Raw genomic sequence first — 14,515 nt, forward strand, 5'->3', positions numbered from 1 at the left:
AGAGCATATCTGTGAGGGTACGGTTTAATCACTCCGTCAGTCCTTTGGTTTGAGGATGGTATGTGGTGGTCAGCCTATGTTGAGTGGAGCAGCAACGCACAATGTCGGCGATAACTTTCGAGAGGAAGTTACGACCACGGTCAGTAAGCAGCTGTCTCGGGGCGCCATGAAGCAAGATAAAAATGTCACAGTTTCGCCCTAAGGGCGAAGCAATGAATGCGATAGCAACACAGCAATGTCATACGATGTAAGGTGAGCGGCTGTGGTAGCAATATAAATTGTAGTAAACATGAGCTGATTAAGTAAGCAGGTGTGCTGTGGCGTAAGTAGACCGACATGAAGAGAGACTCGATGACCACGAGAAGGCGCGTGTGAAACGGTGGTGTTGATGAGAAGCGCTTCCCGTGGATAGCGCGTGCGAAGGGACACACCTGTAGCGCTGCACTGCCGATCCGGGCAGCATTACATGTGTAGCGTGCGTTGGAAAATGTGGCCCGACTATTACTAACTGAATGAACAAGCATGGTGTGAGCGCGCACAAACAAACATGAAGAGATCACACTGAATGACTGCAGACAACGACTGTCAAAACGCTGGCAGCAAGCCCATACGCTGCAGCAGGCGAAGGTACGTGCGGTCTATCGCTTCAACAGAAACTGAGCGGCGAATGCACAGTGCGTAAAGGTCAGAGCCGTGTGGAGATAAGAGACGGTGCGGTCGAGCGACGAGCGCGGTTGTTGGCAGAGTAGAAGTGCGCCCCCCCCCCCCCCCCCGCTCCCTCCGGCGCTGGCTTTCCGCTTCCTTGCTTGCGCGTGGGAGAGATAAGAGACTGTGCGGATGAGCGACGAGTGCGGTTGTTGGTAGAGAAGTGCCCCCCCCCCCCCCCCCCTGCTCCCTCCGGCGCTGGCTTTCCGCGTCCTTGCTTGCGCGTGGGAGATTGAGTGCGTTCGCTCTCCGTGATAGCGCGCGTCCCCGCAAGCTTCCACTGGGGCATACCGCGCGCGGCGAAGATTTTATCTATACGGAACCTCACGGCGACAGCGACGGCGACGGCGACGGCGACGCCGACGGCAGAAATCCGGTTGAAGTGTCCATATAATTGCTATCGCAATAATATCACGCAAGATATAGTCTGCGACCTCAGTGGTGCAACTGGTCGGGAGAGCCCGCGTGATGGCGTATCGAGTGGCGGAATCAATTGCAACGGCTACCCCTTTGTGCCCTGAGGGTAACGTGGAAATGGGGCCGAGGAGACCTAATCCAACACTAAACAACGATTCCACAGGGACGGTTATCGGCTGGAGATTACAGGCAGGTAGCACCTGAGGCATTTTCCGACGCTGGCAGGGACCAAAGGCAGCAACATAGCGCCGGATGGAGCGAGCGAGACCGGGCCAATAGAAGCGGCGGCGGACGCGGTCGTACGTGCGAGAGACCCCAAGCTGTCCTGCAGTAGGTGCGTCATGGAGCTCAAAGAGTACAGTCCGTCGTAGATGTTTGGGCACGGCAAGATCAGATCCGCCAGGGACAAACTTCCTTCAGTACGGAATGCCGCCCTGGATGACATATCGGCGAACGGAGGCGTCGGTAGGTGTACAGAGGAGACGCTCGATTATTGCTCGATGCGATAGGTCCCAGTACTGCTCATCGGCTAAGTTAGCAAAGGCAGGCACAGAGGAAACGCCGTTGGCGGTACTACTGTCGGCATCGTCAGGCTTGTCGACCGGGTAGCGAGACACACAATCAGCGTAGACGGTCAGATTTGTAGATTACAGAGTACCAATATTCCTAGAGGCGTGTAGGATCTTTCAGGGAGCACAACCAGGAAAGCGCATGATGGTCGGTGACAACCGTAAAGGGTCGGTCATATACGTTAGGGCGGAACTTCGCAACCACCCAAACTAGGGCCAGACACTCACGCTCAGTGATGGAATAGTTGCGCTCAGATAAATCACTATATCGGAAAAGTACCGCCATTTATTCTCTCCTCCGCCGCCTCGTCTCCTAAAACGGTTGCTTTTTCTTTAATTTTTGCTTGCGAAACCAAATCGATGGTGGTGCCCCTCGAAAGCTCCCGTTGAAGCTTTCAGGTATGGCGCGCGCTGCCGCCAACAGGCGACGGCGGCTGCGCAGAGTGACTTTCGACTTGGCTCTGAGACGGAAAAGCTCTAAGACGGAAAAAAATATATAAAGAAGTGAAAGCACGCTGTCATCGTCCAATCGGAGATACAGAATAGAGAGAAGCGGCGTTGTTCAAGGGATGGCGGTACATTTCCGAAGGTATAGGGTTTTAGAGCTCATAGGGTGAGAGGATCCTGCTGGCGTAAGCGATTACACGGTCGTTGTCGCGCTGGTGTTGTGCTAGTACTGCGCCGATTCCGTGGCCGCTGGCATCAGTACGGACTTCAGTAGGCGCAGAAGGATCGAGGTGGGCCAGAATGGGCGGCGTTGTGAGAAGGTCGATTAGATGCCTCGTTATCGCCCCACTGAAAAGTTACGTCTTTCTTCCAAAGCTCGGTTAGTGGGCGTGCTATGGCCACGAAATTTTTCACGAAACGGCGGAATTACGAGCAAAGGCAGATGAAGCTGCGCACATCCTGAACAAAATTCTGAACAGGGAAGTGCGTAACAACATGGATCTTGCCTGGGTCCGGTTGCACTCCATTCGCGTCAACAAGATGTTCAAAGACGGTGATCTGGCGACGGCCGAATTGGCACTTTGATACCTTGAGTTGCAGACCGGCTCGACGAAAAACATCCAGGACTGCTGAGAGGCGCTCGAGGTGCGTAGCGAATGTTGGGGAGAATACTATAACGTCGTCTAAATAGCACACGCACGTGGACCATTTGAAAGCGTGACGAAGTGAATCCATCATGCGTTAAAAAGTGGCAGGAGTGTTACATAGACGGAATGGCGTCACTTTGAATTGATAAAGACCGTCCGGTGTTATAAAGGCGGTCTTCTCACCGTCTAGATCGTCCACGGCAATCTGCCAGTAGCCGGAGCGAAGGAAAATAGACGATAAATAGCGAGCACCGCGGAGGAATTCAAGGGCGTCATCAATGCGAGGTAGGGGATAGGCGTCGTTTATGTAAGCCGGTTAAGGAGCCGATAATCCAGGCAATATTGCCATGAGCCATCTTACTTTTTCACTAGTACAACAGGTTACGCCCATGGACTACACGATGGTTCAATAATATTCTTCGCAAGCATTTTGCGAACTTCGGGGTGAATAACTTGACGCTCAGCCGGCAACACTCGATACGGGTGGTGATGAATAGGAGGGCCATCGCCGGTATTTATGCGATGTTCAACAGCAGTGGTTTGGGCCTAAGGACGATCGTTAAATTAAGAAATATTGTAACATGAAAACGGAACGCGGTAGACCTCACGAGCGTGCTCGGATGGCATGTCGGGCGCAATCATTTTCTGTAAGTCGGCGATGGTACAACTTGCAGTCGGCAATGGTAGAGTAGGATCGGCTGAATTGTAATCTACTGCAATAGATGCTACTGAGTGAATCTAGAATTAGCAAAAGCTGGACCAGAGACATCCCGCGTGGTAGCACTTGCGTCGTCAAGCCAAAATTACCACTGGTAGGCAGATGCAATTCGTCATAATAGATAAAAATGTATGAGGTACTGTGATGCCTTGTGAAAGGAAGACGCCTTGCATGGGAGCCGCGATGTATTGACCATCGGGTACTTGTGGGGATGACATAAAGTCAGGATAAGTCGGGGCCGACGGTGGCAAGCGGACCAAGTCTATGGAACTGAGGTGACTGGGGCATGGTTCAGCGAGATCCAGAACAGGCGGAGATTACTGGCTGAGCAGACTATGAGAGCAGAATGCGCGGAGAAGAAGTTCAAGCCGAGGATGATATCGTGGGCACAGTGGGCAATGGCTGTGAATAAAACGATAGTGGAGCCATCGGTGAAGAAGACGCGTGTGGCACACATACCAATGACGGGAGCTGTTACGCCGTTGCCGACACGGACAACAGGCGTCGTGGCGGGTGTTAATATTTTCTTCAGCGGGTTACGGAGGTCAGCGCTCATTACAGATAAATGCGCCCAGTGTCTATAAGAGCAGACACAGAAACACCGTCGACTTGCACGTCAAGAAGGTTCATATGAGTGGGTAGCGTCAGTAGAGGATATGGCGGCATAGGGAGCAATGCAGCGTCACCTATAGGCGCTGCATCGTCTAGTTTTCCGGCTGGGAGCGTCTGTAGGAAGTCGGCGATTATGAGCGACCGGGCTGGGGCGAGCTAGATTGTCGGCAATTGGGACGAAGGCGACAGTGAATAGGGGCGGTTCGGTGCAGGAGATGCAGGGGTGGCATTATCGGACCGTGCGGTATCAGGACGAGAAGGGTTGCATGGGCGAGAGTAGCCTGTATATTTGGTCCCGATCGGGAAACTACAGCGACTGTGACAGTGGCGAAAAATATCCCCGATTCGACGGCAGTGAAAACAAATGGGCTTGTCATCAGCAGTGCGCCCTTCAGATGGGCTGCTGAAGCATGGTGGGTAATAATATGTTGGACGGGGCGGAATTGAAGAATCTGGGCGGGCATCAGGGCTATGGGCCGAGCAGACGTTGTTAAGACCGATGTTTGCGAACTCCTGGCAGACAACTGTCTGGATCAGAGAAACCGTGACAGCAGGGGAGTTGGACGACCTGAGGTCGAAGGCAGCCGGAAAGGCGGCCTCAATCTCTCGCTGCACGATCCTGGTAACATCACCAGTGTTGTTGGGACGGGCAGCGTCGACACATTAAGATGTCGCCGGGGTGTTTGGCATACGGGCAAACTGCTGGTCGATACGTCGGCTTTTTGGAATTTGCAGGCGGCGCCACTCTTTCATAACGGCATCCACCGTGACCATGCTGTTGAAAATCTGGTAGAACGCCCGCCTCGGCTGCGGGAGGCTGTGGGTTCGATTCTCACCGCCACCGGGCACCCACTGGTTCAAAAGGGTACAAGCGTACCCCGGCCTGGCGTTCGGCTTCCTTCAGGGGTGATACGCTTGGGAAAGGAGCCTGCGCCCTGAATTCCCGTCGAAACCAACGTGAGCACGGAAATCAAGTGATGTCTGGGCCGCTCCCATGGCGGCCATTTCCCATGTGGCGCCCCAAGCACCTATTAAGGTGGGGGCGCCTTTGGGTTGAGGTCAAACACCCCTTTCCAAGCGTTCAGGTCCCATAATGGCCGAGCACCAGGCCGGGAGCGCGCTTGTACCTATTTTACCGGTAGGTACCCGGCGGCAGCACTTGCCTCCCACAGCCGCGGCGGATGCTCGTCTACAAGGCCGTCTGTGGTTGGACAAGAGGCGCCCAGAGACAACAGCTGAAATCTCTATTGGGCCCTCTTTCGAGATGTGGACCCCCATGACAGCCGAGCACCAGGCCAGGGGACATCTCTACCCATGAGAAAACCGGTGGGTTCCCGGCGGCACCGGGATTTGAACTCGGTACCTCCCGCATTCGAGGCGGATGCTCTACCGCTAGGCCATCGCTGCGGTACTCACGATGTCCGTTGAAGGCGTCATCGTCAACTTGCTACGAGCAAGTTGAAGGCGTCATCGGCGATGCCTTTGAAAATGTGCGAAACCTTGTCTGGCTCAGTCATGTGTGCGTCAACTTGTACGTCTTGAATGTACGCGACGTAGGGGTCTGTTGACGTCTGCACACGGCTGGATAACGCCTTCTTAGTGACAAGTTTGTGACCGTACTGGTTGCCGAACAAGTCTCGAAGCTTTTGCTTAAGCTCATGTTCTTGTGTCTGAAACCAAACTCGAGGCCTGCCACCGAGGTAAAAGACTACGTTGGCGAGCATGATAGTAGGGTCCCACCGGTTATTGGTACTGACGCGTTCGTGCAGGCTGATCCACTCCTCGACGCCTTCCCCATTTTCCCCTAGAATACGCCAGGATCACGGGGAGTGGAGAGAGCGATGTAGATCGTCGAAGTGGCACCAGATGTCGGAGCTGGCAGAGCCGAGCTGTCATCGCCTGGAGCCGTGACGGAAGGCTCCACGTACCGTTCACTGCGAAGCTCCGTGACGAGGTACAGGGAACGTACTCCGTCACCAGATATGTTACGTAGGTAGACGCAGGCAAGTAGCTATATACAAGTATATTTACAAGCGAATACGCCGCCCTTGACCAAGAGGCAACATACCGATGATGATGATGATGATGATGATGATGATGATGATGATGATGATGATGATGATGATGATGATGATATCCTCAACACATGGCTCGTACCCACTCCGGGGGATTGAACAAGAATTGGGCACCTGAACTTTTCGATACGGTTTATGAAACTGCAGTTACTGTGCAATTCAGTAATCAGAAGAGACAGAATAATTTTCCTAAACTGCACACTTTTTAATATTAATGCCATACAATAACACCAAAATATATCACAGGGAATTGTAAAAGTAGGGATTTAATTCGTTTTGTCGACTGAATGAAACCACAAACGGCATCAAATACGTCCCTGTGGCTAAAGCAGAATACCGAGGCACCGAAAGTGAGTACTGTTTCTGAGCTAGCCTCTAATCGTCCTCGTCATCTTCACACTGCTCGTCTCTTCGTCATCGTAAATACTGGTCCGTAACAATATTGTAGTGGGGATGAAGCAACGCACGTGGTAGTGGGACACTGTCTTGGCTAGAGGTACGAGCGCAGATCGCAGCTGTTGACGCCGGCTGACACTGCCTTTGCTGTGCCCGTCGTGCAATCCTTCCGGCTGCCATCCAACGTTAATAAACCCCTGACAATATATTTAGTGGCCAGTGCACATAGCTATATAATGCAGATCATACTGACCTAGTGCATACCAATTTGCTCTCTTTTTTTTCGTTTTAGAACTGGCTGGCTGTAACGTGCCAACGTGCCCCTGTGGAAAACAAGCCTGCTTGAAGTATGAGGGCTTCGGTAACGGATGCAAGTGCAAATGCTGTAAATATATGTTTCCTACTTTAGATAGAGCATGATTTGTCGCCGAAAGTAACAATGTTTTAGCACCAGTAGTTTCATGAGCCACATTGTCATACTTCTTATGGACAGAGGATGGATAGCTTATTCAATCAGCCGCATTACTTTAGTAATCAATTGTCGTGCCGTCTCCAGAATACTAGTGACCAGGGAGCAATATGCTCAAACTCATTGTTTCTTTATCTTCTATAGAAATATATTATAATAAACTAATATTACAGAGTCAAAACATCAAAAGCAATTCAATACAGTTCATATTTACATGGTGCCATTCTGTAGTCCAGATTGTTGCTTTAAATCAGCTTGAATACTATTTGAGCTGGTATTGCATCGATGCTATATATTCAGAGCAAAAATATTTGCCGCTTGTGATTTGGTGGATTTCAAATTGTAACAGTTGCTTAGCCCCACCATGATGAGAAAGCAAAAGACTAACAATTTCCCTTTACTCAAATTGTTCTTGCAACTGCAGGCAATGAAACGAATGACTAAAAATAAGTACATCACCGAAGAAAAGCAATGCTTTGATCGCGATTACCAAGAGTGTCTTATCACTGTAAAATGACAGCTCCCACTATGTGCACAATCACAATTTCTTCAAAGTGTAAGGGCAACATAGACTAACTACCGTGAATTGTCATATTGCTGCATGAGCGCACCAGCTCAGGGCAATTTTTCTTATTTGCTTCAAATAACGTCTCTCTCTCTCTAAAGGTAGTTAGGGTAGCGCATAGTCCGGCGGACGCTTAGGTTAAGCATGGCAGGTAAATAGCAAGGGGACAAATGTGTTTCTCGATGTTTTGTGCCAGTACAGGTGCATCAACGCGCTGCAGTAGGTAAGATATTGCAGCGATAGAAAGCCTTACATTAACGAAGAAATAAACTTATTTCTTACCTGAGGTACAATACATAGTCTATGAACGTGAATGCTCGTAAGATTCATTTTTGCATTTGGCATTTACCACTCGCATATCGTTCACGAACATTCCAAGAAATTGCTGAAGGATCTGAGCAAACAGTAACCACGACCCTTACCGGTAGCCGTGCGTTACAATGGGAGCTTTCTCTTTGGAGAAATGTGTCCCATGAGGGGCTGAAACAAGTGTACGTTCCACTCCCCAGCGAAGCTTTTGCATGACTTCGGAATATATGTAATTCAAATAATTGACTTTTTGCAAGTCATTTGTGTGTACACTGCTCGCGGTGAAATGCGACTGGACGAGAGTTAGGGTAAGTGCAATGTGCTGGTGGATATTATATATGTAGCCCGGCCACTTGAGGATAGTTGAGATAACATCACAAATCAGATTCGATTAGGGCAATTACCCGTAATGTTCAGACCTCATTGCAAAAGTTATAAACTTTGTAAAAGATTGTAAGAGCTTAACCACTGCTAATCAACGTCACTTTCTCGTCCCCTTTTATATGACCTCATGAAGCCCTAGAATATAACTCATGACACTAATATCAAGGGCAACTTCGCTATTATGCCATCCTAAAGTTCAGGATGAAAGCGTTTATCTGACTTTGTAGTAGACAATGTAATAATAGACAATGTAGGAGACAATGTTATTACGGGGATTATCACAGTATTGTGCATTAAAACATTCTACCGGATTACAAGAGCGTTGTTTGATGATCATATTACTTTACACAGTAACAGGCAAGGAGAGCTGCGGTAATAGTCCCTTTGGATTATATGAGTGTACGCACGTCTGCAATGCAACCTCTCTGTGTATGTGCAGGTGTGGTGAGTGCGGTTTCTTTTCTGCTTATTTGTGTAGTACGGATATATTTTTGATTAGCAAAATAGCAGGTAATCCAAGGGTTCCATGCTTTTGAGTGGTTGAAAATTTGACAAAATTTTCATATGAAATGACTGCCTGTGTCAGTTGTACTTCCTCAATGCTTTCCTTAAAACTAATTTTCGAAAAAAAGCATTTTGTCAAATATAGTGCACCAATAATTTTTAATAATTTTGCCCTTCTCTTGTTTAAAGCACTTGAACTAGGATTATTTTCTTGTAAAATGTAATAACGCGCAAACGGACAGAATTCGAGCACATTAGCAATCTAATATACGAAATTTGCGCGCTATGTATTACGCAGAATCCGCATAGACATACATTTAGTTGCTAAGGACCGCAATCTACTGGCTTATTTTCCTACCATACGATCGAAAGCTTACTCAACATCAACTGAAGTTATTCAGCAATGCATGAAACAGTTACAATTCAGACGTGCGACGAAATAGATGCGTCGAATTTGTAAAATTGAATAAGCTGGATATCCTGGTAGCCTGAGCTTTTCAATGTGTGAACCCTACGTTCACAACGAACCATGTTACTTCGCACCATATACGACTACGCACCAGGCGACGCATGCTAGCCGTTGACTGAGGTCCTAAACGGGGAACACGTGCAATTACGGTTTGCCTGCCATACAGGCAAGAAATGCACAGTGTTGATTACGTTCCCAACAGTTTGCCCTTTCACAGTGCGTTAAATGTGAGGATTTTTGGAGGAAGGTTATTTCCAAAACGCCGTCATCGGTACTGGCCAGGCCTCCAATTCCACGGGCCTGACCACAGACAAGATCTTTCCACCGAGGTGAACGCAGTGAGCCCTCTATTTGGTTCCTAGCATGAAGAACACGCTAAGCCACCCCATCAGGCGGACGAGTAAGAGTGCAGCAACTGTGAGAAGTATGGTCACCTGAACACAGACGCAGCGTGCCCCATGAGCAAGCTTTTAGCCAAGCACACGAAGGTCACGCCCAAAGATACTGGTCGCGCAGCACAATAAAAAAGAAACGCAAGAATGACACGACATCTAGTGAATGCAAGGATTTATCAAAAGGCAGCAGCGGCAGATTTACGCCAAAAAAGCCGCGCTCAATACGGGGGTGTTGATCTTAACCAAAACCCTAGCCGAAATGAGCACACTAACTGTAATTTTAGGCAGAACTGAGCACAAAACCGAAACACTATTATTGGAACTTGCCTGAAGCCGAATTGAGCCTGAACCGAAAAGTAAATAACGTTTCTGGTTCGGCACGTTACGGTTGAAGCATAGAAGGCTACAATCGATACGGAATTACTGGTACGGTCCTTTGATGGACTCCATGGAATCGACCATTTTGGCTATGATCCAAATTCGGCCATTAGGTCGACTTGTTACCAAACAAGATAAACATGGCGAGCGGTAAAGACCTCTTCTAGGACGGATATCAGTGAGTTCGGCTGCATGACATATTGGAGTCATAGCGCCACGGCCGCTAGTCAATGCTATCAGCTTCTCAGTCAGCGGTAACGGCGGCTCTAAATATACGGAACATGAAGTCTGCTTTTGATACGGACCATGATTCAACACATGTACTCTGCTTAGGCAAGCAGAGTACAACGCTTTTTGAGTTTAATAAATTATTCACGGAGCACAATGTGCATTCTTTTGACTTCATTGTCCGCCATTACCAGCTCACGACTACATGCCACGTGCAGATATGCAGGAAGCATGGATGTATGGTTCAGCATAAGTCATGCTTGTTCATTGTTCAGAAGCATCAATGTTCTCACCTGTTTCTGAAAAAGCTGCAAACTGAGCGAAATGTGTAATATGGAGATATTTCTTGGCTGCAGACAACAAGTTGGAGCATGTAATTTATGTACTCAGTAGTGAGACGTCGGCGTCAGAAACATCTTGGCTTGAATTCTCGCAAAAAATATATTCGGTACAAAAATCATTTGCGTTTCTTCGTTCATCTCCACTTAAAATATTCCTAGCAAAGATAGAAATTTCTAACATGTCAGGGTGAATGACACCGCAGCTACCGAATGCATGGCGGGTTTGAGGCACCGTTGTTGACAAATTTGTATGCACCAACTTGCGACGTTGCCTACAGATCTCTTACATTCGCGACAAGGATTTAGGAAGCTCGTTGTGTTAGCTGAATGAATAAATTCAGCTGGGCCATTTTGACTGCAATACACGTCATCAGAAAAGAAGAGGTACTTTTTACAGCGTTACATAGCCCTACTGCATCAAAAGAAATAGTTACACCAGGTTATGAAACTCTGTCTCCCGCAAAACGTCAGAATAGGAGCGGTGATGAGGGCATTATTATTCACATCATAAAACGTTGCAACTTTGATTTGCCCGTGTGATTTAAAAAAATGTTGTGCCTAAAACATGCCTGCCTAAAGTATGGCATGCATATTGCAATACATTACTTAGTAAATAAAGTAATGACCTTATTTCTGTGACCTTCGTAAACGCCAGACCACGATTTTGTGTTAAAAGCAAAAAGGGGGAATTGCTGCAGCTTAAAACAGGTTTTTTGTTCCACTATACATATCAAACGCATTTTATCTGAGCGTCCTCTCAGATCCTTAGGATTCAAGTCGAATTTAGATTCAGCGCCGCAAGAGTAGATAGCATGAAGTAATTTAGCGTGAAACAAGCGAAATGCGGTGAAATCACGGTTGTTCTACGATACTGATTGAATGCAAATTTCTATACGAGGATCCAGTGGCCTCAATGGCAGGCCACTATTTGATGAGTTTGAAATCTGGAGCGTTACCGTTTCTTCACGAGGAAGCTCGCATGCATTTATAGAAATGTTCTTGTGATAATGTGCAACACATTACCGCATCAATTCATCGTTCCTATGGCATTCATTGGTTTTCTTCAATATGATTTACTATTAAAAAAAAACCTGCACCTTTTTCCCATAGGTGCATAACGTTTGATAGTGCCTTAATCACAACTAGCATCATGTTACAATTCAATTAAATAAATTCTTAAGCTGAAATCCTAGCGCACACGTTCTGTGCATACTGCAAGCATGTGGGCTTTATAGAGTCATCAGCCTTCCTGCAATGTGAGTTGTACCACTGTGATTTCCTGCATAATAATTATTTTCTTGACAGTTGCACTATCGTAATTTGCTCGTTGCATTGCTTTAGCAAACCTATATTTTTAATACCTGCTTTTTCAGTTGCTCCACCACCATTTCGCAAACCTAACCCGACATGCTGCCAGCCAATCAACGGATAACAGTGAACTGCTCACAGCACGGATGAAAGAAGTTTGCTTTGGTTAGCCGAAAATAAAACGGTTTGACAAGCAACACCTGAAGAGCAGCATGAGTGTAATGCCTTTGAGTGGGTCATTTAATGTATCACATGTCTCGTCTAGAGAAATATACGGACCGTACAGCGAGCCAGACATCTCTGCCACTTATTATGAAAATGTATCTCTCCTATTAACGGTGTTGTCTACCGAGGAAATAACGCAAAAAGACGGCAACAAATATTGTCTGCAAAACAAATTTGGTCTGGGTGTTCATTGCATATGACCGCCTGTTTGCTCTTTTGTGGATATAAATGAGCAATATGCCACTAAAGATCTTCAATTATAGTGATTCAGTGAGGAATACTCAATGGAAATTGCTTTAAAATATAGCCCCTAGTTTTGAACTCTCCCTGCAGTAATATTTTTCCTATATATGGTGCTGGTGGACTTCAGACAAGCCAAGAAGGGGATAGCTAACATGAAGCTTTGGTTACCATGTGCCAAGCCATCTACCCACCTCTCGTTTGCATGGAATGAAAAATTGTGCAGGATAATATAACGAGGGCACACTAACGAAAACCTGCAATACACACCTAGTCTATAGATATATGTACATATTCAGACTGTTGTCTCAAAGGGAACGCACGCAGAAGAAAATAAAATATCTGAAGTTCAGGCCCTCAGCTACAAAACAATTCAAATCATTTGTGCGTACAATCTGACCATTTTGTCATTTATGGAATAGGTGAATTTGTAAAAAACTGTGCACGCACATTTCAGATCCACCCGGCTGCAATAAATAGATCTGAGCAATATGTCGTGAATGGTGCCATGGTTAGACGTACGACTTGCCTTTGAAGCTCAGGCGAATGCTATGCTTGCGGCTCTGGTTACAACTCTTCACTAGAAGGAAGCAGTACAGCTGAGGAAGTTAGGTTAACGAACGTGCATATTGAACCTGAGCACAAAAAAAAATTATTATTATTGTTTTGGAAACATATATATACTAGACAGAAAAGAGCAAGCTATGAGTAGGCTTGCAATTCCCACCGGATGAGGCACTCAAGAGGAGACAGAAACATAGATATGGAAGATAGGAAGAAGGGGAGGGAAAAAGAAAGAAAAAGAAAATGACAGATCTCAAATAATTAATTAGCCCACACACTGTACAGATCGTACACAGTAGGTCCGGTCACTGCACGTCACGCCACTCAAGAATGTCGAAATAGAAGAAATAGTAAGAACATGACTTTAAAGCAAAGCTTTCTTTGCCTATGCTACCACACATTTGAAGTTGCTGCTACTGCTGTTTCTTAGTGGGTCGGTCAGGATATCGATGACTATATTTGTAGATGTATTATTTACGAAGGTGCTGCGTTGCTTTTTGGCCAGTATGGACATGCTGTGAACGTCGGACAGTTATAGCACAAACTGTTTCGAACGGCAGAAGTGCCCTCCTTGTTGAGTGTCCGCCTTGCATGAGTTCAAAACCACGCGGCCGCCAAATACCCGCCAGTTGTTCAATTATACAAAGGATCCCTCCGCCAGGCAGTTGGCTTTCTTTAGGGGCGAACTGTCTTGGGGAAGGAGCCTGTGGCACGTAAATTCTGTCGAACATTGTGGGCACAACAAAACCTCACGCAACAAACAACCCTTCCAAGGCGGCAATATCAGATGTAGCGCCATAACGAGCGTATTACACGCGGATGCCTTCGCGTTGTGAACAAACACCGCTGTATCCATGATTTCAAGTCCCACAATGGCCGAGCACTTAGCCAGGAGCATGCTCGTCATTATTAAACTCATTTCCTAAATAGAAGGTTATTTACGTAAACGCAGATGTCACCTGGAACACCAACACGCTGTCGACTCCATTTCATAATCCTTATTCCGCATTGATGACTTCTTCGTTCTCATTCCATCAGCTTCGTTACGCCATCTTTATTCTGTCATCGTTTATGCGTACTCATTTACTTATCCTGACACCGCAGTTGTCTTGTAATCAAAATATATATATCGCTCTCATTCTATTGCCATCATACCGTCTTCATCACACCATAATAATTATTCGGTCATCCAAATTCCTGCATCATTCCATTGTCAGCACTCGCCAGTAATCAAGCCGTCGTCATGCATTCGCTGTCATGCCCTCGTCTTCATGCCGTCAAGGACATTGTTTCTTCGTAATTCCAGCTTTTTCATCTTAATATCGTCACAACTCTGCGTGTATTGTCGGTACTAAGGCGAGTTAATAAAGGCTAAACTAACGTATTAGATTCAGCCACGTCACATCTTTTTAGAGTGATAATTAAGGAATCAAGGCCACAGTTAAGAAACCAGACTCTATAATCAGAACAGGACTTTTTGGGTTGTTTGGGTTTACACCTCTTGACATCATAGTATATCTGTGTCCATTTTTAGTGTCTGAAATAATTTT

The 14,515-nt window shown here is 46.9% G+C and overlaps 1 long non-coding RNA gene across 1 annotated transcript; it reads left to right on the top strand.

Moving 5' to 3' along the window:
• Positions 1-6,877: 6,877 nt before the first annotated feature.
• LOC119459506 (uncharacterized) lies at positions 6,878-12,086 on the top strand. Its single transcript, XR_005193645.2, has 3 exons — positions 6,878-6,971; positions 8,665-8,757; positions 12,002-12,086. It is a non-coding gene; the product is annotated as an uncharacterized LOC119459506 (long non-coding RNA).
• Positions 12,087-14,515: the final 2,429 nt, after the last annotated feature.

The sequence above is a fragment of the Dermacentor silvarum genome, chromosome 7 (genome assembly GCF_013339745.2).
Source record: "Dermacentor silvarum isolate Dsil-2018 chromosome 7, BIME_Dsil_1.4, whole genome shotgun sequence".
Classification (NCBI taxonomy): domain Eukaryota; kingdom Metazoa; phylum Arthropoda; class Arachnida; order Ixodida; family Ixodidae; genus Dermacentor; species Dermacentor silvarum.